We start from the raw sequence: 24179 nt of genomic DNA, 5'->3' as shown, positions 1-24179 counted from the left end.
GATTTTTTTTTTTTTTGCTTTTTAGGGCTGCACCCGCAGGATATGGAGGTTCCCAGGCTAGGGGTCCAATTGGAGCTGTAGCTGCCGGCCTACACCACAGCCACAGCAACACGGGACCCAAGCTGTGTCTGGGACCTACACCACAGCTCACGGCAACGCCAGATCGTTAACCCACTGGGTGAGGCCAGGGATTGAATGTGCAGCCTCATGGTTCCTAGTCAGATCCGTTAACCACTGAGATGCGATGGGAAGATTGAAAATGCGATCTTGGGAGTTCCCATCATGGCTCCTACTAGTATCCATGAGGATTCGGGTTTGATCCCTGGCCTTGCTCAGTGGATTAAGGATCTGGTGTTCCCATGAGCTGTTGTGTAGGTCGCAGACGCAGCTCAGACGTGGCGTGGCTGTGGCTGTGGCGGAGCCCGGCAGCTACAGCCCCAATTGGACCCCTAGCCTGGGAAGTTCTATATGCCACAGGTGCGGCCCTAAAAAAAACAAAAATAAAATGGGATGTTGAGATATTTATATTACCATGTTCATTATTATTTACAATGGCCAAGATACGGAAATAGTCATCAGTGGCTAAATAAAGAAAATGTGGATTATTCAGTATTTGAAAGAAGGAAATTCTGTCATACGATGACATGGGTGAACCTGGAGGACATCATGCTAAGTGAGATACCCAGTCACAGCAAGACAGACACTACGTGATCCTGCTAAGAGGACGTATGGAAAGCAGTCAGACCATAAAGGGAGACGGGATTGTGGCTGCCAGGGCTTGGGGGAGGGGGGGAGGGGAGGTGCTGTGCAGCGGGTTTATGATTCAGTCATGCCCAATGCAGAGGTTCCGGAGATCTAAGCAGCAGGGCACATACAGTTAACAATTCTGCAGTGTATGCCTACGGTGTGTTAATAGGGTGGATTTCACATCATGTGTTTTTTTAACCACAATTTTAAAAAGAAAGCATATGGTTCTTTGTTTCTTTTCCTTCTGTCATGATGGACATGTAGAAATAAGTTTGTTTTGAGCTTGTTTGAGTTTGTTCCAGGAGCATGTGCTGGGTCATCCAGCACATTCTGACTGATAGAGATTATGAAAACCAGAATCAGTGGTGGGGGTGGAGAAAAGGAGCTGCTTTGAAAGATAGAAGGAGGATAGGATTAGAAGGAGCTGTTTCGACTGTCGGAGTGGAGAGAAGCCCAGGTGACTCCCTTGTCTGGTTTGGACCCCTGAGTGGGTGATGATGCTGTTCACACAAACTGAGAACGAGAGAAAGGTTCCAGGAGAGATCACCTCTGTGTGGACGTGCTGAGAGTAGAGACTGGAAGTACCCAGCGAGCGTACTTTTTCCTAGCGCCTCGTACATCCCAGGTGCCTAGTAATCATTTGGGATATGACTAAGGCCAGGAACACAAGGAGAGATCTAGGCTGCAGGAAGATTTTGGAGTCAGGAGTGAGAAGCATTGAGAAGAGGGAACCCTGCGGGGAGGCAGAGGAGGGAAGGCGGGGAGCTTGGGAGGGCTGGGGTGAGGCCCTCCCGGAGTTAGGTTACCGGAGTCAGGACGCAGGCATCTGAGGATGCTGGTAGTGTTTGCGTTAGAATCTCATCAAATTGGTAGGTCAGTTTAGGGAAGATGTTACCTTCAGAATGTTGAGTCCTGCTCTCAAAGTTTAAAATACGCCTTTCCAGTTACTCCAGTCGTTTTGTATCCCTCAGTAGTGTGTTAAGTGAAGAGGATGCATGCTTAAGTGTTACTGATTACAGGGTGCTTCAGAGCCCGACCCTTGCCTGTGGACTGCAGCATTCATGCTCTGGGCTTGCTTTCTACCATTAGGGTAAATTCTGCAGGTTTGACCCACTGTGGGAAATAAAGGGAAAACGGTCTCATAGGAACCTGAGGCCATGACAGCCGGTTACGGAGAAGTTCCCTCCATCCTTTGAAAAGATAACTTAAAACCAAAACGTTTGATCCTTATTCGAAGCTATGGAAAGATTCGCCACAAGGTGGCACTGATACTCCATGGGGAAAGGTTTTCTCTTGGGATTTTAAAAATGTGCATCAGCAAAACATTGTCTTGTAAGCAGAATTGACAGAATTCTTTTCGGTTTAGTACCAGAGCAAACCTCTGTGTCCATTTCAGAATTTACCGTCAAAAGATGTCGGCGTTGTTAGGGCCCATGCTTTTACCTTTTTCACTCGTGCAACATTCTCCTGGTGGCATCCTTTCTCTTTAGCTAGGCGGCTAAACCATTAATCCTTAGAGATTCCTCAGTTTCCAGAAATGAGCCACAGGCTAATTTTGGCTCTTGTGAGACTAAGGGCATCGTCTTTCTCGTTGCACTGTCTTTGCCAGTAATCTAAACTCCAGTGAGATGTCCAGGAACTTGTCACTCTGAGATGAGGCGTTTATATTAATGCATTATCGGGAGGAGGGCTTGAATGCCTGGAATCATTCCCCCCAAATCCCTGAAGAATAAAACACTGTATCTTGGATGAAATGGGGAGAGAGTCTTTGTTTCATTGATGTGATGGAATGCCTTTGTCAGGGCCCTCAGCGTCCTGTGTGTCCTCAGATAAAGGATTCATCAGTTTGTTTTCAAAATGCTGCTTTTAGGAGTGGACTGGTTGTGTTTGGTGTCAGACAGCAGGGCGTTAGATAAAAAGAGATTTGAAAATGATGTTTCTGGAATGTGTTTTAGAGTCAGAAATTTCCCTGCTGGGTCTCTTTCTCCCTGTCTAGAACATAACTTTGCTCCATAAACTCTGAGGTAATGTAAGCAGAGCTTTCTGGAAAGGTAGCCAGGGCCACAAGGTGGAGGTTTAAGAATACACATGAAGCAGGTGCTAAGGGAAGTGACGAGACTTGACTCAGCAAAACCGTGGAGAGCTCCTCGTTCGGTGTCCTTTAGTGGGGCATGAGAAGGTGAATGTGCTTGTGTGCCCACTCATCTTTTCCCAGTGTCGCTTATATTTAAGTATCTCTCTCACTTGCCAACTTTCTTCCCTAATCATTCTTTTTCCACCCTTTCCAGGCCCCATCCTATCCTTGGTAGCAGTCAGTGTTATTGACTCTACAGCAGTGAAATATAACCCAAATTCACATCTGCAGTGAATGAACCAGTCTCTTGCTAAAAAACAGGCATCTGCAGCCGCCCACAGTAGCTGAATGGCTATGTGAAGAGAATGTAAATGAGTCTGGACCAGCTGTCAGTGCCAAGGAAGCTCCAGCTGTGACAGTGGACGCTTGGCACTTATTAGCAGCACCATAATTTGAGGGCCAGCCAGTCAGCTGACTCCTGTGCTGAGCACAGGCCTTTATGTTTATCTGGATATGAATGAAGCTTGATCCTCTTGTTCCCACTGTCAGGGAAGACCTTTATTCAGGAAGTAACGTTGAGAAGAGCCAAATGTCTGGGTAAGAAAAGGATACTTAAGTTCCCAAGTGAGGGCCCATTTACTGTGTAAAGTCCACGATGCATAATGCAAGCCTACAAAGGAAGTGGGGTGGGGTGGGAATTCCTTCGCAGGGATTCGGCTGCCCCTGCTTCTCAAGGTGAGTCACTTCCTTCAGAGCCAGAGGGTTCCCACTCACAACTTAAGGCCTCAGGCTGCACAGGATGCAGGTGTGTCAGGTAGGGTGCCTTGCAGGGCCCTCAGCTCCTGTTGATCCCCAGAGCCACCCTGTGACGTGGACATGAACGGAAACCCCAAGGGAGGGCCCCTGTCGCCTCAGACAGTTCAGAGCGGGTCCCAGATGCTGTCCCTGTGAGCTGTCCTCCCCTCAAGCACTAGCAGAGCTGGCATGGTAGCATTGAAGTTTCGGGATTTAACTCTGGTTTTGTCTTAATGTTTGGTCAGTTTCCACTTTTTAAAATTCTCCATAGTAAACAGCCTAGTGAGTCTGTTCATCATAGGCTTCTCAATCCTTGAAAGATTTTGGTTGATAATTACACACACTTCCTTATTTGACTTCTTACCACCACAAACATTGTGTTAGAGGAGCTGGGTCTTTCACATAGGGGAGTGTGTTTGTGTGTTTCCAAGAAGAATAAAAGCAGCAAAAGGCAGACAGCGCTGACCTCTTCCCACGCGCCTTCTCAGTAAGTCCAGTAAATGCCATCTCTGCTCTCGTTTGCAGGACTCACTTAAAAGGGAGCTAGATAGCTATCCAAAAGAGGGAAAGGTAAAGAGAGGCTTGGTTAAACTGAAATGCCAGTATGAATAAAAGTTATTGTTGCTACCCCCTCAGCTATACAGAAACAGTTTGTATCCTCACAGAGGCGCACCTGGTTTTATTGTGCTTCACAGATCCCACAATTTTTTTTTTTTTTTTTTTGCAAATGGAAGGCTTATGTCAACTCTGTATTGAGCAAGTCTGTTATTACAGTTTTTCCAGCAGCATTTGCTCACTTTGTGTCTCTGTGGCACATTTTGGTAATTCCTGCAATATTTCAACCTTTTTCATTATTATTATACTCATTATGGTGACCTGTGACCAGTGACCTTTGATGTTACTATTGCAAAAAGATTATGACTCGCTGAAGGCTCAGGTGATGTTAGCATTTTTCAGCAGTAAGTGTTTTTTATTTGAGGTATGTACACTTTCTTTAAAAGAAATAATGCCATCGTACGCTTAATGGACTACGGTATAGTATAAACATAACTTTTATATGCGTTGGAAAACCACAGAATTCATGTAACTCATTTTTTTGAGTATTTGCTTTTTGCGGTGGTCTGAAAGTGAACCCATGATATTTCCAAGGTGAACCTGTATTTCATCGTCTTTATCCCTTATAATCAGGCATTGAGTGGTAAAAGCAGCTGCCTCTCTCTCCCTCTTGGCCTGCCTTAGAAGAGGCTAGGGGACTGGTAGGTGGACACAAGCGGCGCCACCGTGCCTCCTTCCTCCTGGGGGCTGGCGCAGCCCCTCACCTTTCTCCCCTTGAAACCCTCAGAGGTTGACAGCTGACTTTGTGGCAGGTGGTGCAGTCCATTTCAGAGCCAGGAAGCTCCAGACCCTGAGCTCTCACTGTGGTCTCCGAGGGCCTGAGGACAGAGCAGCAGCCTGGGTGTTTGCCAACCTCCTTTACCCCCAGGAAGCCCGCATTGCTCTCTCTTGCCCCCAGAGAACATTCCACTGCTTTTCTCACCCAGTGAAGCTGCTTTAGGTGGTTAAAATGTTGCCACTTTCTAGAAGACAAATCACAGAACTTCCTGTTCCGTTCATAATGAAGAGGCCTTGCCTTTCTCCTGCGTCAGCGCTGCTTGGGACAAGGACTTTTGCTGAGCTTTATTAAGCTCTCTGTTTTGAGAATTCTGTTTGGAGATGAGAAGGATCATTGATGCACTGCTCTGGGTCTGGCCCTGTGCTGGGTGCCGTGAGGCTGTAAATAGCAGAGGAATCCATGGCTTTTGCTTATGATGCAGCTCATGAGACAGTCTGGCAAAGTGGTTAAGACAGGGATTTAAACGCTCCTGTTAAACCTGCTCATGCTTTAATTCCTGCTCTTCCACTTCTTGGCTTTGTGACCGAGGATAGGTATGTCGTCTCCCTGGGCCGCATTTCCTTTTTGTGTGAAATGAGAACAGTTGTACCTGTCTCTCAGAGCCTGGCGAGAAGTAGATGGCATGTCAGTTGTATCTCAGTGAAGCCACAGTTGGCAGCAGGGAGGGGACATTCGCCAGTGTGATGATGTTTGTAGCTGAAGTGCCCACTCCACCACCCGGCACTTCCTCAGTCGGTAAACAGCAGCTGCCCCAACGAGAGACGCGGAGCCTGATGCCGACAGTGTGTGCAGGGCAGTGCGGGCTCAGGTAAGGAGAGGAACTCCTAGGAAACTCCTAGGAAGGAGGAACCTCTCCCAGGTTTGTCAGGGCTGCTACCGCCAGAGCCGGGAGTTCACCTAAGGTGGACAGATGTAAAATCCATCAGGAAACCAGAAGAGGACTGCTGGCTTACCTTAGTTTTTCAAACATGTACTCCGAAAACTAAGTTCTTACTAATATGCCACAAGAGAAAAGGGATAGGGCTTTGAAGCTCGATTTTTTGCTCACCGGTATGTTCTGTAAGACATGACCACTGTCACTTCAGCCCACATGTCCAAGTTCAGAGAAGGACGCTGTCTGCCCTGGGGAGAGCGGAGTCCAAGGCCGCTCGTGGGTTTGCTCTCTGTGTCTCGGTGGCCTGGTCTGCAGCACTGCTGTGTCCCTCTTCTTGGGCTTCTCATTGATTTTTTTTTTAATCTCTATCCAAAAGGATTGACCTCTCGGGGATTGACATTCAAAGAGACGAGTGTAGGAAGGGCCTAGAAACAAAAACGATGGTACATTTTGCTAGAAAACTCACAATTGGTCACAAAGGGAAGATTTTTTAAAATCCCTGGTTCTTCTCTATGACCCATCGGTTGTGGGCTTCCTAGGAGGGTGCTGCCCTTGGCGTCTTGACTGTCGCCCCACCTACCCGCAGTGGGCAGGCCTGGAGTTGGGGCTGCTCACCTTTTACCGTCCTTGTGACGAAGGGGCATGCCTCTTTGTCTTTTGTTGTTTTGGTCTCTGTAGTACTTAAAAAGACACTCTGGATTACTAGGTTTGGATGGGCACTTTATGAAAATAGAAACTGTGACCCTTTTTCATGGTTTTTGTGGCCACCGATAGCCATTGCTTATCAGACTCATCACAGCCTAACCCTGTTTACAAACTGTATAGGGAACAGAAGCTTTGAGGGCCTCTCTTTCTGGAAACCACATATTACTCGTTTAGTGCATTTAGATGTTTTGCTGGAATAACTTAATGCATTTTTCTGTGCCTCTGGCTTCATCAAAGAGAGAGATGCATTTTGATTAAGTCTTTAGAAATCTCACATTAAAAAATCCCTCAAGAATTGATAATCTACAAAATATCTGTTTAGAGAGTCATTTGCCTCCTATTTGTCCTTACACAAATTGTGTGTTACTGGGTGTCAGCATCTTAATTTGTTTTTGCGACCCTCTTGGTGGTGTCCTTGAGGAAGGAGTGTGTGGACGTGGGTGTGGTGCGTGTGCGTTGGAGTGCGAAGCAATAGTGTCCCCTCTCTGCATTCTCAGCACAGAGCACTGCAGTGTTCCCAGCCTTCCAGGTAGAAGAGAAATTGTTGCTATGGTAATAACACAAGCCTGAGAACACCCTGTTTCCCCGTGGGTGTCTGTATCGGGGAGGAGGAATGTGGCCGAGGGAAGTGGTAGCAAAGAGGAATGTTGAGGGCATCAGGCAAAATCAGAGGGAAGCCTAGGCTAACACTGCTGCTGGATGGAATTTCTCGTGTTGACTGTTGAATTCAGGGTCGTTTTCTGATTGCTGCATGGTGGCTGAGAAATGGCAATGGCCTTTTACTCCTCCTCCCTGACTTTGAGACACACATGGAGAGCATGAGAAGGGCCTCTGTCACCTCTCTAGGCCCCAGAGGCCACATGGCCTTCTCCTAGACCATGGGTGGAGACAAGTGTCTGTGTCCCTGGCCAGTGTACTGCTCCAAGGGGGAGCGACCCCCCAGACACACAGCACCCACTGCCCTTTGTCTCTAGTATAACAGGCTAGGGAGCCAGCCTTGCCGCCTCGGTCAAAGCCACGTGGCAGCCATGTGCTCTGTGTCTGCATTCCATGCTAAGGTCCTTGAGCAGATGGTCTCGGAATCCCCTTGGTAACTCAGAGCTGTGCTGAGAACCTAAGTGCAGTCCACTGAGGTTGGCATGAGGAGCACAACCAAAATCTAGTGTGCCTGCTGTGCCAGAAAGACAGAGCCACGACAGTCAGGTGCCTTAAGGTGGGAGTTTGGCATCACCGTGAGACAAACAGAAGTCACAGCACCTGCCAAGAAAACTGTCCCTGGGTTTTAGGGGCTTTCCACTTCTTAGCCACTCAAAGTCATGCAGCTAGCAGGTGGCAGCATCAGAAATCAAATGCAGGTTTTTCTTACCTCTCATTATTTGTGGGTTTTTAGGTGTGATTTTTGATATGATGGGTTGGTTTTAAGAATCCTCATCTTTTGGAGATACAAACTGAACTACTTGAAATGAAATGATAGGTAGTCTGGGGTTTGCTTTGAAATTATGTTGGAAGAAGAAGAAAGAGAGTGGATAGGGTTTAGAGAAGCCAGGATTGACCATAGACTGATAATTATTAGACTTGACGGATGGGTACATGAGGTATACTACCTACTTTTGTATGTATTTAAATTTTTTTCATAATAAAAAGTTGATTTTAGGGGAGTTCCCATTGTGGCACAGCAGAAATGAATCCGACTAGGAACCATGAGGTTCCGGGTTCGATCCCTGGCCTTGCTCAGCGGGTTAAGGATCCGGCATTACCGTGAGCTGTGGTGTAGGTCGCAGATGCGGCTCAGATCCTGCGTTACTGTGGCTGTGGTGTAAGCTGGTGGCTACAGCTCTGATTGGACCCCTAGCCTGGGAACCTCCATATGCCGCAGGTATGGCCCTAAAAAAAAGACAAAAGACCCCCCCCCCAAAAAAAAAGTTGATTTTAAAACAAGCAAAGCAATCTAGATATGTTTGACTTTCCTAGGTCTCTGCTCTTACCTACTTTGCTTCGCTGTTCGGAGGGCACCTTGCTCTTAGAAACTGGAAAGGCCCTCCACTCAAATGTTCAGTGACTTTTTAAGAGATGAGGAAAATTGGTAACATAACAGGAAAATGTCAGCAGCTCTCTGTGGGAAGATTAAAACTGGTCATCCTGGAGGAGGTGAGGCTTCATGTGAGTAGTTTCTCTGTTGGTACAAGATTCTTCCATGCACGTTCTGGCGGCCTGGTGTTTTGCAGCTTCCCTGAGGAAACAGCCTTGGGCTGCCCAGAAGGAATCCAAGATGGCTCGCAAGACCGAAATGTGGCCAGCGAGCCGGGTTCCAGGAGCCTGGGACTCTGCGCAGAGCCCTGCCCGAGGGCCTGGACAGGTTCTCCCTTCTCTAGGATGACTTGCGCATGCAGTCCAGCCTCGAGGCTGCGAGAGACCAGACGACCTTTCCAGTGTCCTTCCAGTCCAGAGTCTTGGATTTCTAGAATACTGAGGGTTTTCCAACTGCCATTGGCATTTGCTTCTCAAAGAGAAGTAGGCTAGGAGAATTTCTCAGATCAAATCCCTGTAGCCTCATAAAAGCACTTCTCAGTTTTATTTCCCATCAGAAGTATATATGAAAAGCATTTTAAGTTTCAAAAGCTCCCTATGTCTAAGGAGCTGATCCAGATTCTAGCCCAGAGAGTGGAACAGATCACAGTGTTTCTTCCTTTGTCTCTGACAGCAGCTTGTCCTTTTGCCTTCCTCTCCCCTCTTGTGTCACATTTTGCTGCTGAAAACATCTGTTGCTGCCTGTCCTGTTACCACAACCCTCCTACCTCCAAGGCCCTTTTGCCTCCCACAAAACCCTCCTTTTTTCCCCCAAGGCCATCGCCCACTCTGACCTCATTTTATCTCCTGGCGTGGATGTTTCTCCAGGCAGCACCCTTGCCCCTAAACGCTTCAGAGCGTGGCCCTGCCTGCCGCACAGGTCCTTAGCGCTCTTGCTCTGGACTCACTCCTTCCTTACTCCGCTTTGCAGTGACAGCAGGAGGAATTGGGATGGTGAAGCTAAATAGACCCCAGATTGGAGAGGGCTTTGCAAAGCGGAGTAAGGACAGTGATTCTAACTCCTGAGCTGTTGGCAAGCCTGATGCTGGGACAGTGCGGTCGTAGTGCCAGGGGGGAGGGCCTTGTAGAGCCATGGGAGAGGGAGCGGGAGTTAGATTCGGTACAGAGGTTAGGGGAGCTGGAGAGCCTTGTCAGTTGAGTTATCTAGTAACCCAGTGGCCCCAGACCTGGGACCGCACGGCGCTCCTGTGGTCCTCAGGTAACAAACCCTCCGGCCCCAAAGCCCAGTCAAGCAGGACTTGCTGTGATTCTCTTCCTTGCTCGAAGCCCCAGTGGGATTGGATGCGCCTGAAGAACATGACTTGCGGGCTGACGAGGGAGGGGCGGGGGCAGCCAGGAGGCGGCCAGCCCGAGGCCAGCTCCTGGGCACACGTTCCCGGAGGCCGCCCGCCCTCCTGCGGGGTTTGTCCTGGAGCACAGCCCCTGGGGGCCGAGGGGGTGTTGTGTGGAGGGAGCCTAAAAACAAGAGGCGTGAGTAGCTGCTGCTCTGCTCTCGGTCCACATCAGCATGTTTGGTTTCTTTAGTCCTGGGGTATTTTTTAAACAGAAGAATCCATGTAACCATCAGAGTTTGTTTCCCCACCCATTTTAAAAAGGCTTGTTTTCTAGCTGAAAGCATGTTGGATTAAGCTTAATTTCTCACTCAGATCAGCTTAATTTTCCCAGCGCTGATGTGCATACAGAGAATTGCCAAATTCTCCTTTTACAACATGCTTTCCCAGCTGCTGGGAGGCCTGCTTTTTTTCTGTGGGCCTCCTGACAGAAATGCAAACCATTTAAGGCCCCGTGGTACCAACTGTTAATTATCACAGGGACTTGGATATTGGTGTGTTTTCCCAGAGGGCGCGTTTATCTGGAGTTGGTGGCTACTCCCCTGCCCCTTCTCACGTGAGTCCTATAGGAGACAGGGACCAGGGTTGGGCCGGGCTGCGGTAAAAGCTGCAGCCCCTCCTTCTGAGTGAGGTCACCTCCCTGCCCAGCTCCCGTCCTGTGTCCTTATTATGCAAGGAAATGAAGTGAAGCCTGTTCCTTGCATGTGAGCTGATTGGAACCATGTTTTCTGGGGCACCTCTGCTTAAATCTTTCAGTGGAACAGCCTTGTTTTATAAAAGGTACATTTCCACAAAAATGAGGCTTGATGCTATTCATAAATAAACACATGCCTTTGCAGGCCAGGCAAAGGAGGAATGCGTCGGGGAGCAGTTTGGCCAGGGTTTTGCTTTTTCCTCGCTGAATGCCTGGCGTGCACTGTCCATCCAAGGGTGGCTGAGGGGAGAACACTCTCTTGCTGCCAAAACCACAACAAATGACAACTTTCCGTTCTGTCATCTCTCAGCTCCACTGCTGGGCAGGCAATTCATTTTTCTACCATAAAAGGGCAACGAAGCCGTGTCAGCCGTAGTGCCTTCTGCACTGCAGTGAGAAAGCAGAAGATGCGCGAGGAGAAGGGCGCGCTGCGGGGAGCGCCGCAGCTTGCTGGCCGGGCCCCCACCGCCGCTCGGGCCCGGCTGTGGGGCGGCAGCATCGGTCAGAGGGAGCAGGGCATGGAAGGTGTGCCCGCCAGCTGGGTAGTGTGAGCTCAGACAGGCTGGGTACCACCGGCGGCTCGTGCCCATCTAGTGGGACACAAGTCTGCGGTCCAAACCCTGTTACAGCAGAACTGCACCGGGCCTGCCCGGGTGGTTCTGTGTTATCGGCGTTTGGTTCTTTCCAGTTTGTACTTGTAGGTGCTGGATTTGTAAGGGGGGTGGCGTGGGGTCATATCACCCAGACACCTTCACTCTGCAGATGAAGAAATGGGCTGTGTGCCAGGTTCATACAGCTTGAGCAAGCTCTTGAACTTCCGTCTGTGGCTTGTATATGAACTCTGGGTTCTCTAACCTGTGTGTGTTCTCAGTGGCCCATTAGTTTACAGTCTGACTCAGTTTAAGGTGAGTCACAGAAATCTTGACTAATAGAAATACAGTTCTTAATTGGTAGGTTTGTGTCTAATTAAGTCAACCAGGGTCTTTTAGAAAATACCTGTTTGTTGTAGTGTTACCTATAAGATTCCTGGGTCCTTTAGGTGATTTTAAATAAATGTGCAAAGTCAACAAAGGAGGAGGTAGAAAGCAAACACTTAGCAATTTTGACAGCTTATAGAGCACTTTGGAGATGGTGGCTGCATGTTTCCTGCCCCCTGTAACCTGGCGAAGGAGCCAGGGTCCCAACTCAATACAGATTGACCCGCAGCACAGAGAACGCTGTTTTAAGAGGAGCCCTAAGCCAGAACACTGCCTCCCACGCAGACCAGACGGCTGCTCTGGGCCTCTGCCTTCTCTGTGGGGAGTGGCTGCTGGCCTGGAGAGAGCAGGGTCTCAGAGTGAGCCAGAAACAGTGCCTACGTCTTTTCACCTGGATCCCTTGAAGATTTTTCCCTTAAAGAAGAACTGAGATTTGCTTTGTCGTTTAAACTTACCTTAGCTCTAACTGCACGTCTGATTTCATAGCAAATGCTGGAACTGAACTGTGCACATTCCTAAGGGGATAAAAATCGCTTCCAGGAATCTTGCTGATCTGGAAATTTGGGAGGAAAGCAAGGGTTTTCAAGGTTAAATTTTATTAGCCAGATAGTGCTGGTGGTCAGAGTAGATTCTGAGCTCATTGGCTCAGAATCAAACATTAACTCAGAAGTCATTCCTGAAAGAGAATATCACTGAGATGGCAGAAACAAGCTCAGTGTGAGTGATTCAGTGCTGCATACCTAGACCTTGTTGGAAAGTGTCAGACTAGTTTAAAACCCTAGCGTCGATCCAGCAGATAAAGCAGTTGAGGAGTCAGTCCTCAAGTGGAAATGTACGTAAGTCTTTTTGAGTATGATCTTCCTTCTTTTCTCAGTAGCGCGAAGCTGAATATCTTACTAATCTACCAAGGAGGTAGTTGGTCTATTTTTTCCTTGGTCCTTCTCAAGACCTTCGCTGCCCTTGGAGTAAGCAGAACGGTGCCCCAGAGATTTCAGCTCCACCGTGAACCCCACACATTCTTTCCTTGTGGAAACCTTGGGAGCCCTTGTTTTTTGCCAGAAGCATGAAGTCAGTTTCATCTTCCAAAACGATTATTAATTCTTATTAAGTGTAATTTTTATAAGGCTAATTCCTCAAGCAAATAGCATTTCTTTCTTGGACTCAGTCTCCTTCCCCATCCATCACTGTCTACACATGCCTGGGCGTCCTGGCCACGTGGTGGCCAGCTTAGAGACATCAGCCTGCTTGCTTCCTAATTTGGTCAGAGCATGCTTCAGGCAGCCTTGCCTAACTTAGAAAAACACAAAACACAGGGAGCAGCTTTGATACAGCAAAGGGGAATTTCCTTTTATCAAAAGACCTACAGTTCGCCTTTAACTTCCTCAGAAAAGAGGAAGTGACACTTTGGGAGGTTATAGCGTGCCCTGAAGTTCCTTCTTTAAGCCTACTTTTTCATGCCAGCTTTTTCTAGCTTCCTGCTCTTTCCTCCTCATCCTTCTTAGTGCCTCACAGCAATACAGTTTAATGTCATTCTTAAGGATACCCATTTTCTACTTGAATGTTCATCAGTAAGGCACAGGGGGACACACGTGCCTCTAAACAGTGGCATACACAGGGTTGGCAAGCTTTTTTTTTTTTTTTTAAATGAAAGGCAAGGTAATAAATACTTGAGGCTTTTTGAACTGTATAGTCTCTGTCCCAGCTGCTCAGCTGCTCAGCTTTGCCTTTGTAGCAGGTAACTGTAGGCAGTGTGAACAAATGAATGCGGCTATGATCCAGCTAAGATTGTACTTACAGAAAGAAGCGGCAGACCAGATTGGCCTCCTGAGCCAGTACACCACAGCATGAAGAATGACACGAGTCCAGTTGTGCCCATCAAACAAAGCGAGGTGTAGAAGAGTGGGTATTTACAAGATGTAGGCTTGTGTTTGGGTCTCAATGAGGGGAGGAGGAGGAGATGCGTGCCGACGTGTACCTAAAATGTGCACGGAAGGATGGAGAAGAGCTTGGTTGCAGGGCATTGCTTTGAGGGAGGCTTACTCTGAGGGTAAGGCGGGGACAAGGGGGATACTGTGCGTGTAGTACTTTTCCAGTTAAAAAAATAAGTACCCATTTTCATCAGCCCAGTCATCTCTGAACTTTTAAAACAAAAGAATTTTGTTTTTAGGAAACTTGAAAAGATTGATAGACGTAAGATTTTTAAAACATGCTTGTGTATTGTAGCCCTTTTTCTTGGATCCCTCTGAGGGCTGACTTGACCACCCTCAAAAGGAGTGCTTTGCCTCGGGTTGTAGGTGACATGATGAAATTTTGCGGTGCGTGGAAAGTGCTGGAACTCTGGCAGCTCTGCCCTTCTTCTAGCTGGCCTTTCTGCAGGAGTCCCATCTCTCGCACAGTGTGCAGCCAGTGAGAAAACCTTGGCCCAGAAGTCAGAGCCCCGTGGGAATAAAGGCAGCTTTCAGTAATTATGATTCAAGACTGCTCCAACTGCTTCCTTTTCCCACAGAGACGATTTCTGACTAACAAGTAAGGATGGGTTCTGATTCACCCAAGCTTTTCTATGACCAGCTCTTCAAATGTCTGGTTTAGGTTGTGAAACCAGCAGGTAAAGTTGCTACTTTCCTAGTATGTAAAGCAGTTCACTTTTGGCTCTCAAGGGACAGGTGAAAGCTTGTCTGCTTAGGAGCTGATCTAGATATAAACAGCTCCGGAGTCACAGATGGCCGGCGACCTTGCTTTGTAGCCCTCTCCCCTGCCTCCCAAGCAATTACTTTTCAAATAGCCATACGAATCCTTTTCCAGGCCTAAAGTGCAGGCTTATTTGCTATCATTCCGTTCTAATACAAAGCCCTGTGTTGGAGTGTCAGATACTGTACCTTTTGAAATCCCCCTTGGAAACACAGTGGGATGGAGATTTGCAGAGATGGGGAGGCAGTTGTGACAGTGTAGTCTGTGTCTTGTGCTGAAGGAATGCCCGGCTGCCAGACCCGGACCTTTCTGCATCACTTGTCTTGAGTTCCCTGTAAAAGCTAAAGTGGGAAGGTATTAGTTCTGCTGAACAAGCAGGCATTGCCTTTTATAAGAGAAGTCATTTAAAACACCAAAAATAGGGACTTCCCATTGTGGCTTAGCAGAAATGAATCTGACTGGCATCTATGAGGATGCAGATTCCTGACCGCGCTCAGTGGGTTAAGGATCAGGTGTTGCCGTGAGCTGGGGCGTAGGCCAGTGGCTACAGCTCCGATTCAGCCTCTAGCCTGGGAACCTCCATATGCCTCGGGTGTGGTCCTAAAAAGACACAATTTTAAAAATAAAGAAAACACCAAGAATACGTTTGAAAGATACGGATGGTTTCCTCTGGCCTCAGTTGGATACACTGGTAGCTCTTCCACGCTGGAGGCTCAGCAGTGCCACCCTTCCGCCAATGGCCAGAGGCTTGTGTGCACCGCAAGGGAGAGCAGCAGCCGCCCTCCGCTCGATTACGGCCCCTGAGAAGTTGTGCTTCGCCGTACCTGCTGCTCCCGAAGGGCAGCTGGACATTTTCAAACAGAGATTTAAGACTAACTCCCCGGCACCTCTTTCCACCCCATCCTCCTTCTCCCTCCCTCCCTCCCTCCCTCTCTCTCTCTCTCTCTCCTCTTCTGCCAACATCACCTGCGCCCCCAGCTCTCTCCATTGCTGCTTTTAACCTTGAAACCTCCGTCGTACACTCCGGCATTCATCCTCTTCCGGCTTTTGCATTATTAATGGCCCCGGAGCCATCCAGCCAGAACACTGCCATTACTAATTACTGCTTATAACCGAGACGTAAGGAGCGGGAGTAAAGTGGGTCACAGGATGGTGTCACTACCGTAAAATCCTGCTGTCAGGCAGAATCGCTTGGTGTCTGTGCTCTGCTCAGGGTAGAAGAGGTGAGTCTTCACTGTCCGCCACCCTAGCAGGACCCCCGTCAGCCAGAGGGGAGGTGCTCACACCGGTCGCCCAGGCTCACTGGCGGCGCACAGGGTCAGAGAAGGGGGTTCATTTCTCTCAGAGCTTAGACACAGCCAGCACTGTCACCACGGCGCAGCAGCCCCTTTGGAAACAGGCTTCTCGCGCTGGCAGCATGAGCCAGAGGAGAAAGCAGCGGCAGGAGAGACGCGGCCGGGACAGTGCGGAGAACTGGCTTCCGCCCTGGCGCTGGCTCCGTGCTGCCGGCTGGGACCAGCCCTCCACCTCCAGGTCTGAGTCTGCCGACCTGACTCAAGGCTCCTGCAGCCCCAGGTCCCAGCTTCCTCGCGTGTGTGAAGGTCTTACATGCACACCTGTGTCGCTGGAAGGTGTGACCTTGGCAGATGAGCACAGTATTGGGCATTGCCAGAGGCGCAGGGGCCCCGTCTTACCTCTGCCCGTGACCAGGCTCCCCCACCCCCACCCCGGAGCGCTCTTCCTCCCCTGTGGAGCTGGGACCGAAACGCCAGCCCTGCCTTAGTGGGGGGCCTGTTCCGTGACCGGCGGGTGTACGCTGGTGGGTGATTTCTGAGAGAGGGGAGGGCAGCACCTCCTCCCACGGCTGCTCCGGGGAGAGGAAAGCTTCCTTCTGCTCCAGCCGTAGATGCATCTCAGGCCTGTAGTGTTACCGGTCTCTCACCAAAAGCCCGCCCAGCTTCTGAGGGGAGGACTGACCCGTCTCCCGGCCAAACAGGGAGAGAGGGGAGTAAACTCTGCCACCGTCCAGCTCTGCCACTGTCCAGCTGTGCCACCGTGGGGTACCTGCCCCTCACATAGCGTTTTCTTGAACTCTAAGTCTAAATTATTTTACTAAAGTGTGCTATCGTGGAATTACAACCTGGAGCCCGGGAGAAAAGAAAAAGTACTTTGAAATAATATTTTCTAAACTGTTGAAAAGCAGGAAAAACCATTTTGAGATGACACAAAGCTTATATTATTCTTGGAAAGAAAACAGCTTAATGAAAGTGAGTAATTATTCATCATTTGACAGTAGAACTGAAAGGATGTGGGCTTCTATGTTCCCTGCCTCGTGTCTGCTTCTTTTTTTTTTTCTTTCCTCTTTTGGCCGCCCCATGGCGCATGGAATTCCCTGGGCCAGGGATCAGATCGGAGCCGTGGTTGGGGTTTGTGCCACAGCTGCAGTGATGCCTGATCCGTAACCCACCGTGCCAGGTGGGGGATTGAACCTGTGTCCCAGTGCTCCCAAGATGCCACTAATCCCATTGGGCCACAGCAGAAACGCCTCCTTCTTTTTTCATACTATAAATAGGGCCAGAATCGAGAGCATGTAGAAGGAATGAGTCATGGGTCTCAAACTGAAAGTAAATCCTGTCACTTTTCCGATATCACACACCAGCAAGGTGCTGCAGCAGGCCACAGGGGAGGGCCAGCACCCACCGGGCCCTCCTTCCACCTCCCCTGCTCCGGGCTCTCCCAGTGTGCCTGCGAGTGCCGATGGTGCTGCGTGCCGAAACTCGTTTTGTCTTTAGGTCATCCTAGTGTTCTTACTCGAGGGGTGGAGCCACACCAGGAAGGCGTAGATGCCCCCAGCCTCTCAGGCCCACTCAGGGGAAAAAAAGAGTTATTTCCACTATCCAGTCCTTTGAAGGTTTTCGTTTATTTTCATGTTCTCTTGCTCAATCACCATTTAAATTCAAGGTCCCTTAAAGTTTTACTTTAAAAAACAGAGTGATCTGCATAGTTTGTTTGGAAGCTTGAGTCATGCTTTATCAAAAGCAACCCCTTTGTTGTTCAGCATGTGAGATAGAGTGCTGGAAAGAGTCACCAACAAAATTCTGCATAACCCATTCCAAAAAATAAAAGAGACCTATAAGCACCGATCAGGAGATCTCTCCAGAAGCTTCCTGTTGAGTGCAAAAAGCAAGGTGAAATACAGTGTGCACGGTGAGCTTTTGAGCCCTTTTGTATAAATGTAAGGGATTTATCTGTCTGCTAAGATTTTTTTTTTCCTGAAATGAAATAGAAACAGTTGAAGGAAAGCTTTAACAGTTTATTATACTCCTTATTATACCTTTTTGTATTTCTCAGCAAGTATGTGGTTTGTTTGTTTGTTTTTCTTTCACCAAGTATCCATAAGGATTTAAAAAACAAAAACTACTCCAGGATAGAATTCTGGGTTTTTATTTTGAGCTGAACACTTTTCCGCCTGACATTTAGTCTGTCTGAAATGAACCAGTCAATAGTAGCTCCTGCTTTGCTTTCTTCTTGGTTTCTGAGTATGTGAATGTCTTATGCTCTGTACGGCTTTCCCTCTACTTCATTTGCTGTCTACTTGTGCTTTTTCACTCTACTTTTTCTCTCAATATAAAAATAATTGAAACAAGACTATAGTCATTGCCTGAAGTGCTTTTCACTTTTACACAATTCTGTGCTTTTAACTGCAAAATGAAAGCCTGATACCCTCACTGGCCAGCTGTAGGAATCCAGAGCTTAAAGCAGGAATGTCTTCTGTTAAGAACACTCTGGTGACTCTTCCAGGACAGCTTGGCAGAGCTCCACGCAGTTTAGGTAGTAAAATTCCGTTTCATCCGCTTGAACTGAAGGGCCCCCTCCATCTGTTGGACCTCAAGTTGCATCAGGTCTTCGATGTAATCGTGTAGATGAGAACTGCGTTAGGCTACAAACCTTTTGACATTAAAATACATGTTTTAAGTGTTCGGTACACAGAACACAAAAGACTTTGTTGGCGGAATGGATCTGTTCCTCTGGGGTTTATTAACTGCTCCAGTCACCTCTTTAGTTTCTTTACAAAAGCCAGTACCCGTGTTCTCTTGTGGCCCAGCAGGTTAAGGATCTGGCGTTGTCACAGCAGTGGCTTGGATCACTGCTATGGCATGAGTTTGATTGCTGGCCCAGGAACATCCACATGCTGTGAGCACAGCCAAAAAAAAAAAAAAAAAAAAAAAAAGCCAGTACCTTTCCTCAGACATAAGTAAAATTGTCAGAGCAGCTGGAAGCCAGAGGAAGGAGTGTGATAGGAAGTGAATTGTGTGATCGTGAGAACCCTGGGCCTAAGCTGCATCATCTAGGCAAGTCCTTCAACCTCTTGGTAACTCGGTGTCCTCGTGTGTGAAATGGACATAGCGAATTTCTCCCCGGGCTGTCTGGCATTGAAGGAAGGGACGTTGGTAAAATTCTGAGACAGTGCCTTTACCCTTTAAGTCCTTGGAAATGTGGGTAGGCTCACTTATCTTCTCCCTCCCTTGAACCTGGGGAATAAAGGCTTTTACTCGTCTCAAGTCCTCCTCATTTGGGGCATGTTGATTTCTCCCCTGTGGTTTCTCTGAAATAATGTCACGGACCCCTTGGGGTTTGACTCTAAAATGAAATCTACTTACCTCAGACTCTTTCAAGGGGCAGAGGAGCCCAACATAGACTTTTGGACCTAGAAGAAAATTTACTTACTTACTTACTTACTTACTTATTTATTTATTTATTTATTTATTTTGAGTTCCTACGTTGTTTATTTTTAATAAGCTTTTACAATAAGATGCACATTTTACACTTATAGCACATCTCAATTCAGACTAGCCATGTTACTAGTGGCTGCTGTATTGGACAGCATAGATCTGAAGTATCCAAAACTGGATATAGATCCCCTAGTTTTAGAGCTGGAAGAGAAATTCAGAATGTAGAAGGTCTTGTTTTTCGTCGTGTTAAATATATCCATCTTGTATACATTTTCACACAGTAGGAAACTACTTCCATCATGTCTTTTTCTCCCGGTAGTAATAAGTGTCTCTTTTAAGTGTCAGCATTTTGACTGAAGTTCCTCCTGACAAGCAGCTGGCCAGGTGTCCATTCTGATGTGAATCGTCTGTTTGCCTACAGTGATGCAGACCTCTTGTCATCTTCCGTCACAGGACAGGATGATAGCGTGTGCTCATTAGGGGAACCATGTTCTTCCTGGACCTAGAAGAAAATCTGAAATGTCGTTTAGATCCACTCATGTCAGTGTGACAATCCTTCCACAGTATCTTTGTCCAAAAATTAGATATGGGTGGATTCTTTGTTTCCTGAAAACTCTGTTCCCTTAATTTCTAGCTTTTGGTTTGGAACCTGGTACTCCTGACAGATAGAATCAATTGGCTGTGGTAATGAATCTAGTTGGCATATGAGGGCTTCTGCCCAGCTGTCTTCTAACATCTTCTGTAGCTAAAAATCCTTTACCACAGATGTCACTTGCTTTGAAAACTTTGTCGATGAATTTTTCAAACTCAGCCATCTTAGCTCAGGCTGCTATAACAAATTACTATAGACTGGGTGGTTTTTTTGGTTTGTTTGTTTGTTTGTTTGCTTTTTAGGACCACACCCGCGGCATATGGAGGTTCCAGGCTAGAAGTCAAATCAGAGCTACAGCTGCCGGCCTACACCACAGCCAGAACAACGCCAGATCCGAGCCTCATCTGCAACCTACACCACAGCTCACGGCAACGCCAGATCCTTAATCCACTGAGCAAGGCCAGGAATCAAACCCACAACCTCATGACTCCCAGTCGGATTCATTTCCACTGCACCATGATGGGAATTCTAGACTGGGTGGCTTAAACAACAAACATTTGCTCTTTCACAGTGTTGGAGGCTGAGAACTGTGCTCAAGATCAAGTTGCTGGCAGATACCTTTCCTTTTTTTTTTTCTCCTTGTCTTTTTAGGGCCGTACCCGAGGCATATGGAGGTTCCTAGGCTAGGGGTCAAATCGGAGCTGCAACTGCTGGCCTACCCCACAGCCACAGCAGCTGGGGATACGAGCTGCCTCTGTGACCTACACCACAGCTCATGGCAATGCCGGATGCTTAACCCACCAAGCAAGGCCAGGGATCGAACCTGCGTCCTCATGGATGCTAGTCAAGTTGATTACCGCTGAGCCACATCGGGAACTCCCTGGCAGATTGCTTTCTGGTGAGGGCCATCTTCGCTATGTATGACTACACGACAAAGCGCGTAGAGAGCAAGTTCTCCTGACTCTCCTTATAAAGAATCTCTTTCATGAGACTCCACCCTCAGGGCCTTCAAAGGCCCCGCTTCCTAACACCATCACATGGGGCAGGGACGGTTAGGGCTTCAGTGTATGAATTATACAGACACAAACATTCAGTCCATAGCATCCACTCACGTTGCCTTTTAAGAAATAATTGCTACTACAGTTCTGACAGAACCAAGTCATTGAGACAAATCGTGGGAGTCTTTTGGAGGTGGTTTGGTCTGCATTGTGACGGCCTTTTCCTGGAGAACCAGTGGTTCTGACCAGTAGCGCTTAACCAGAGAATTGATAACATTCAGACTCTAAACTGCTTACTGCGTGACTGTCAGCAGATCATTTGCTCTGACTCTCCTCAGAAAAATGGGCACGCGATTCCCGTTCCGCCTCCTTTCAGGGTGGTTGTGAGGAGCAAAGGGGGTTCTTTCTGAGTGAGAGCACTTGGACAGAGGATTCAGGAGCTGCTCCAGAGAGCACGTGGCAGCAGTGGTGTTGCTGAGACTTTTGACACGTATGCCCCATTTTAGAAACGGAGCATTGGATGCCTTCGCTTGAAGACACACCGTGTGTTGGGGTGACCGATCCTTTACCGGTTGAAGAGGAAAGAGAACGTTAACCCTGAATGATTGTTGAGCAAGGAAGTAAAGGTGACGATCCCAGGATGCGTTCGAGAGCGGCCACCCGCTCGGGATCCAGAGGGGCCGAGGATCAGGGAGAGTTAAACTCAGCTAAAAGCTCCGTGGAGCTTATCAGTAGATACATTACATGGAGCCTTGAAAGTGAAGATGTTTATCAGGGCACATTTTTTCTAAATCTCAGCATGGACTGAGATTGCATCTGCATTCTTTCTGCCATGTTTTTACAGTGTGTGCTTCACCGAATTTTTTACATAGTTTTCTACAAGATCAGTCCTTCAGATGCGTTCTGATGCTGTGAATGTAAAGAACTCACTTTTGAAAATGTTTTGCTTTTGTCCACGTCTTCTTAACATACATATTTAATTACAAGGGATGAGGATTAATGGGGCTTTGGACACTTAAAGCTCTTTTCCTGAGATTAATTTGATTTAATTACTCCTGAGATAGATGTTTGCGGCCTTGGCGACTTGCCATTTGGATGCGACTATAAAGAGGAGAGGGGCTCAACCACGATTCTGTCAGGTTCGGCTTTTGGCTTTTTATTTTCCTCCCCACTACACACCCTCCCCTCTCTCATTTTCAGCTCATCGCTTTGTTGTCTTGCTTGGGGGTGGGAAGAGGAAAGGTAATAGAATTTACCTCTGTGGAGTTCATCTTGTAGCTTGCCGTGTTTACGAAGGAGTCATGCTGAGTGTGCCTCCTGTACTGTCCAGGAACTCACTGGGACAGAACAATTTCTACAGCCCTGCTCTCCTAGACTTAAAAAATCCTCACTTGCCTCCTGGGTCCTTTCACCCTGCTGGCCTGTGTGGAGGCAACTAGCAGGCGCAAGCCCACAAAAGAGCCCGGACCCCAGGCAGGGGCCAGTAGGAGTCCCCCTCGCCTAACATTCATCACTCTTAGGCATCCAGTTTTGAGGGCTGGGAGGTCAGGGAGCCTGTGGGCCGAAGAGGAGGTGGTTCAAGTTCACTGTATTCCTTTTCATTGGCTGCCCCTGCCAGTGGGGCCACCCCGTGTTCATGAATTTGCAGTGGATGACGATCCAGGAAAGCTTTGCTGGTTCCTATGACCCAAGCCCCTCTGCCTGCCGTGGTCTGACTCCCTGTAAGAGGCAGTGTGCAAAGTGCAAAGGCGGACTTGTTGAGGGGAAGCTGAGATCTGGCCGGTGGAAGCTGGCTTCATCTGGCAGGCGGCTCACCTCAACAGTGCCCAGCGCCTTGTCCACACCTGCCTTGTGCTCAGTGAGAACAGGTCTGTGGCTGTTAGTTGATCTCCCCTCCAGCACAGCTGGAGCCCATGGGCAGGGGCAGAGGGGCAGTAGCAGATGCCCCAGCAGGAACCTGCCTTTCCTTCTGGGGAGATAAGCGAGATATTTCATTGACCTCTTCTTTAACCACCTCAAAAAAAAAAAAAAAAAAAGTTTATCACTTAAAGCTCAGGGAGGGAGCCATACAGAAGTAAAAAGTTTTGTTTTTCCTTCCTATTTATGACACGCCTTTTGGACAACACTGCTTGGGAGCCCATTGGAATTACCGTGAAGACATCAATAGAGCCGCCCCCCTCTCCCAGTTAGAAAATCCTGCCTCTCGTTCGTCTCTGTGGTCCTGGCCAGAGCAATTAGGCTGTAAACTCTGCTCAGTTTTGTGTGGATTCCATCCCGAGACACTGATATAACTGCCACCCACTTCCCCAGTCATAATCGTACCACTCATTGTCTGCTGCTGTGCTGAGGGCTCTGTAAACGTTGGCAGCCCTCAGAGTCACCTGCAAGGCATCGGCACCAACCCTGCTTTACCACGGGGGACCCTGAGACTCAGGGGTAAACGGCAGAGCCAGGACGGAGGCTAGCACGTCTGTTTGGAAAGCTCTGGTGCAGCGGCTGAGGTCACAGTGCTGGTGTTGTGTGTCTGTGACCTTGGCTTCTTCACAGGGAGAGGAGGGACAATGTGGCACCTGCTCAGGGTGTGACGCGGAGGGTGGCAGCACTGCCAGGCTCTCGTTGCTGTGTAAGGATGGCAGCTGGCATTTACTGAGCACGTGCATTTCTCATTGATGTTTACAGAAATCCTGCCAGGTGCCTGTTTTCCCCATTTTTATTGGTGAGGAAGCAGAGAGACCAGGACGTCCTCGGGGTCACACAGATTCCTCTGGGCCCTGCTCTCCCAAGTGGTGCTGCACTTCTAGCTTGCGGGCTGCCGTTTGCCCTTTGCCGTGTGTTGGTTGTCATCCCGTGTGTCCAGTGTTCTGCCCTGCTCTTTGATTTGGCTTGCCGTAAGCGCTTTTTGCGTCTCAGCAGTTTGTAAACCTGTGTCATGGGTGGCTGTCATTCCGTCAGTCACATGTGCTTGACTTACTCACTTGCACCCCTCAGTGGAATGTAGGAAGCTTTCCATTTTTGCTGCTTTGTACATAAAGCCTTCTCTTTTTAAAATTATTCGTGAGGATAGAGCTCTAGAATCAGACTCTTGGGCCCAAGAGAATGAATTTTCTTAGACTCTTAAAACGTAGTTCCAGATTTCTTTCCAGAAGGGTTGTACATGCCCTTCTCCGAGTGGACAGTTGTGCTTGCATTCTACGTGCAGCTATTTCTCGACTGTCCCTGCTATGAGGAGAGCGGGTCCTGGGGTAAAGAAACAGCATGAGAAGAACCAAAACAAACATGTGCCTGTGAAGCCCAGCATCATGGGGTGGGCGCCCAGATGCACCGTGGTTTCTCTTTGGCTCAGAGTTTGTCGTCTTTGGTCACCTCTGTGGCAGCCTGTGGAGGATTCCTGGGAGCACCACCCTGGGAGGCCACACAGATTCTGTCTTGGTTCTAGACTTTTTCGAGGTTAGTGTTTCCCCTTCCTATTCTAGATCTGTTACCCATTTGC

At 48.3% G+C, this 24179-nt stretch overlaps 1 protein-coding gene and 1 long non-coding RNA gene across 5 annotated transcripts in view; one reads left to right on the top strand and one right to left on the bottom strand.

Moving 5' to 3' along the window:
- RNF216 (ring finger protein 216) overlaps nt 1–24179 on the top strand; it is a 171012-nt gene that overhangs the window by 81882 nt on the left and 64951 nt on the right. The window lies entirely within an intron of this gene.
- Nucleotides 3735–18565, bottom strand: LOC106509622. Of its 2 annotated transcripts, XR_002342209.1 has the most exons (5): nt 14555–18565; nt 13474–13653; nt 12134–12231; nt 6058–6308; nt 5703–5906 (listed from the first exon to the last, which is right to left on the bottom strand). It is a non-coding gene; the product is annotated as an uncharacterized LOC106509622 (long non-coding RNA). The 2 variants fall into 2 exon arrangements; XR_002342210.1 differs by lacking the exons at nt 5703–5906; nt 6058–6308 and adding an exon at nt 3735–4167.

This window comes from Sus scrofa, chromosome 3, assembly GCF_000003025.6.
Source record: "Sus scrofa isolate TJ Tabasco breed Duroc chromosome 3, Sscrofa11.1, whole genome shotgun sequence".
NCBI lineage: Eukaryota > Metazoa > Chordata > Mammalia > Artiodactyla > Suidae > Sus > Sus scrofa.
The sequence above is the reverse complement of the archived record's forward strand: the minus strand, read 5'-3'. Positions and strand labels throughout refer to the sequence as shown.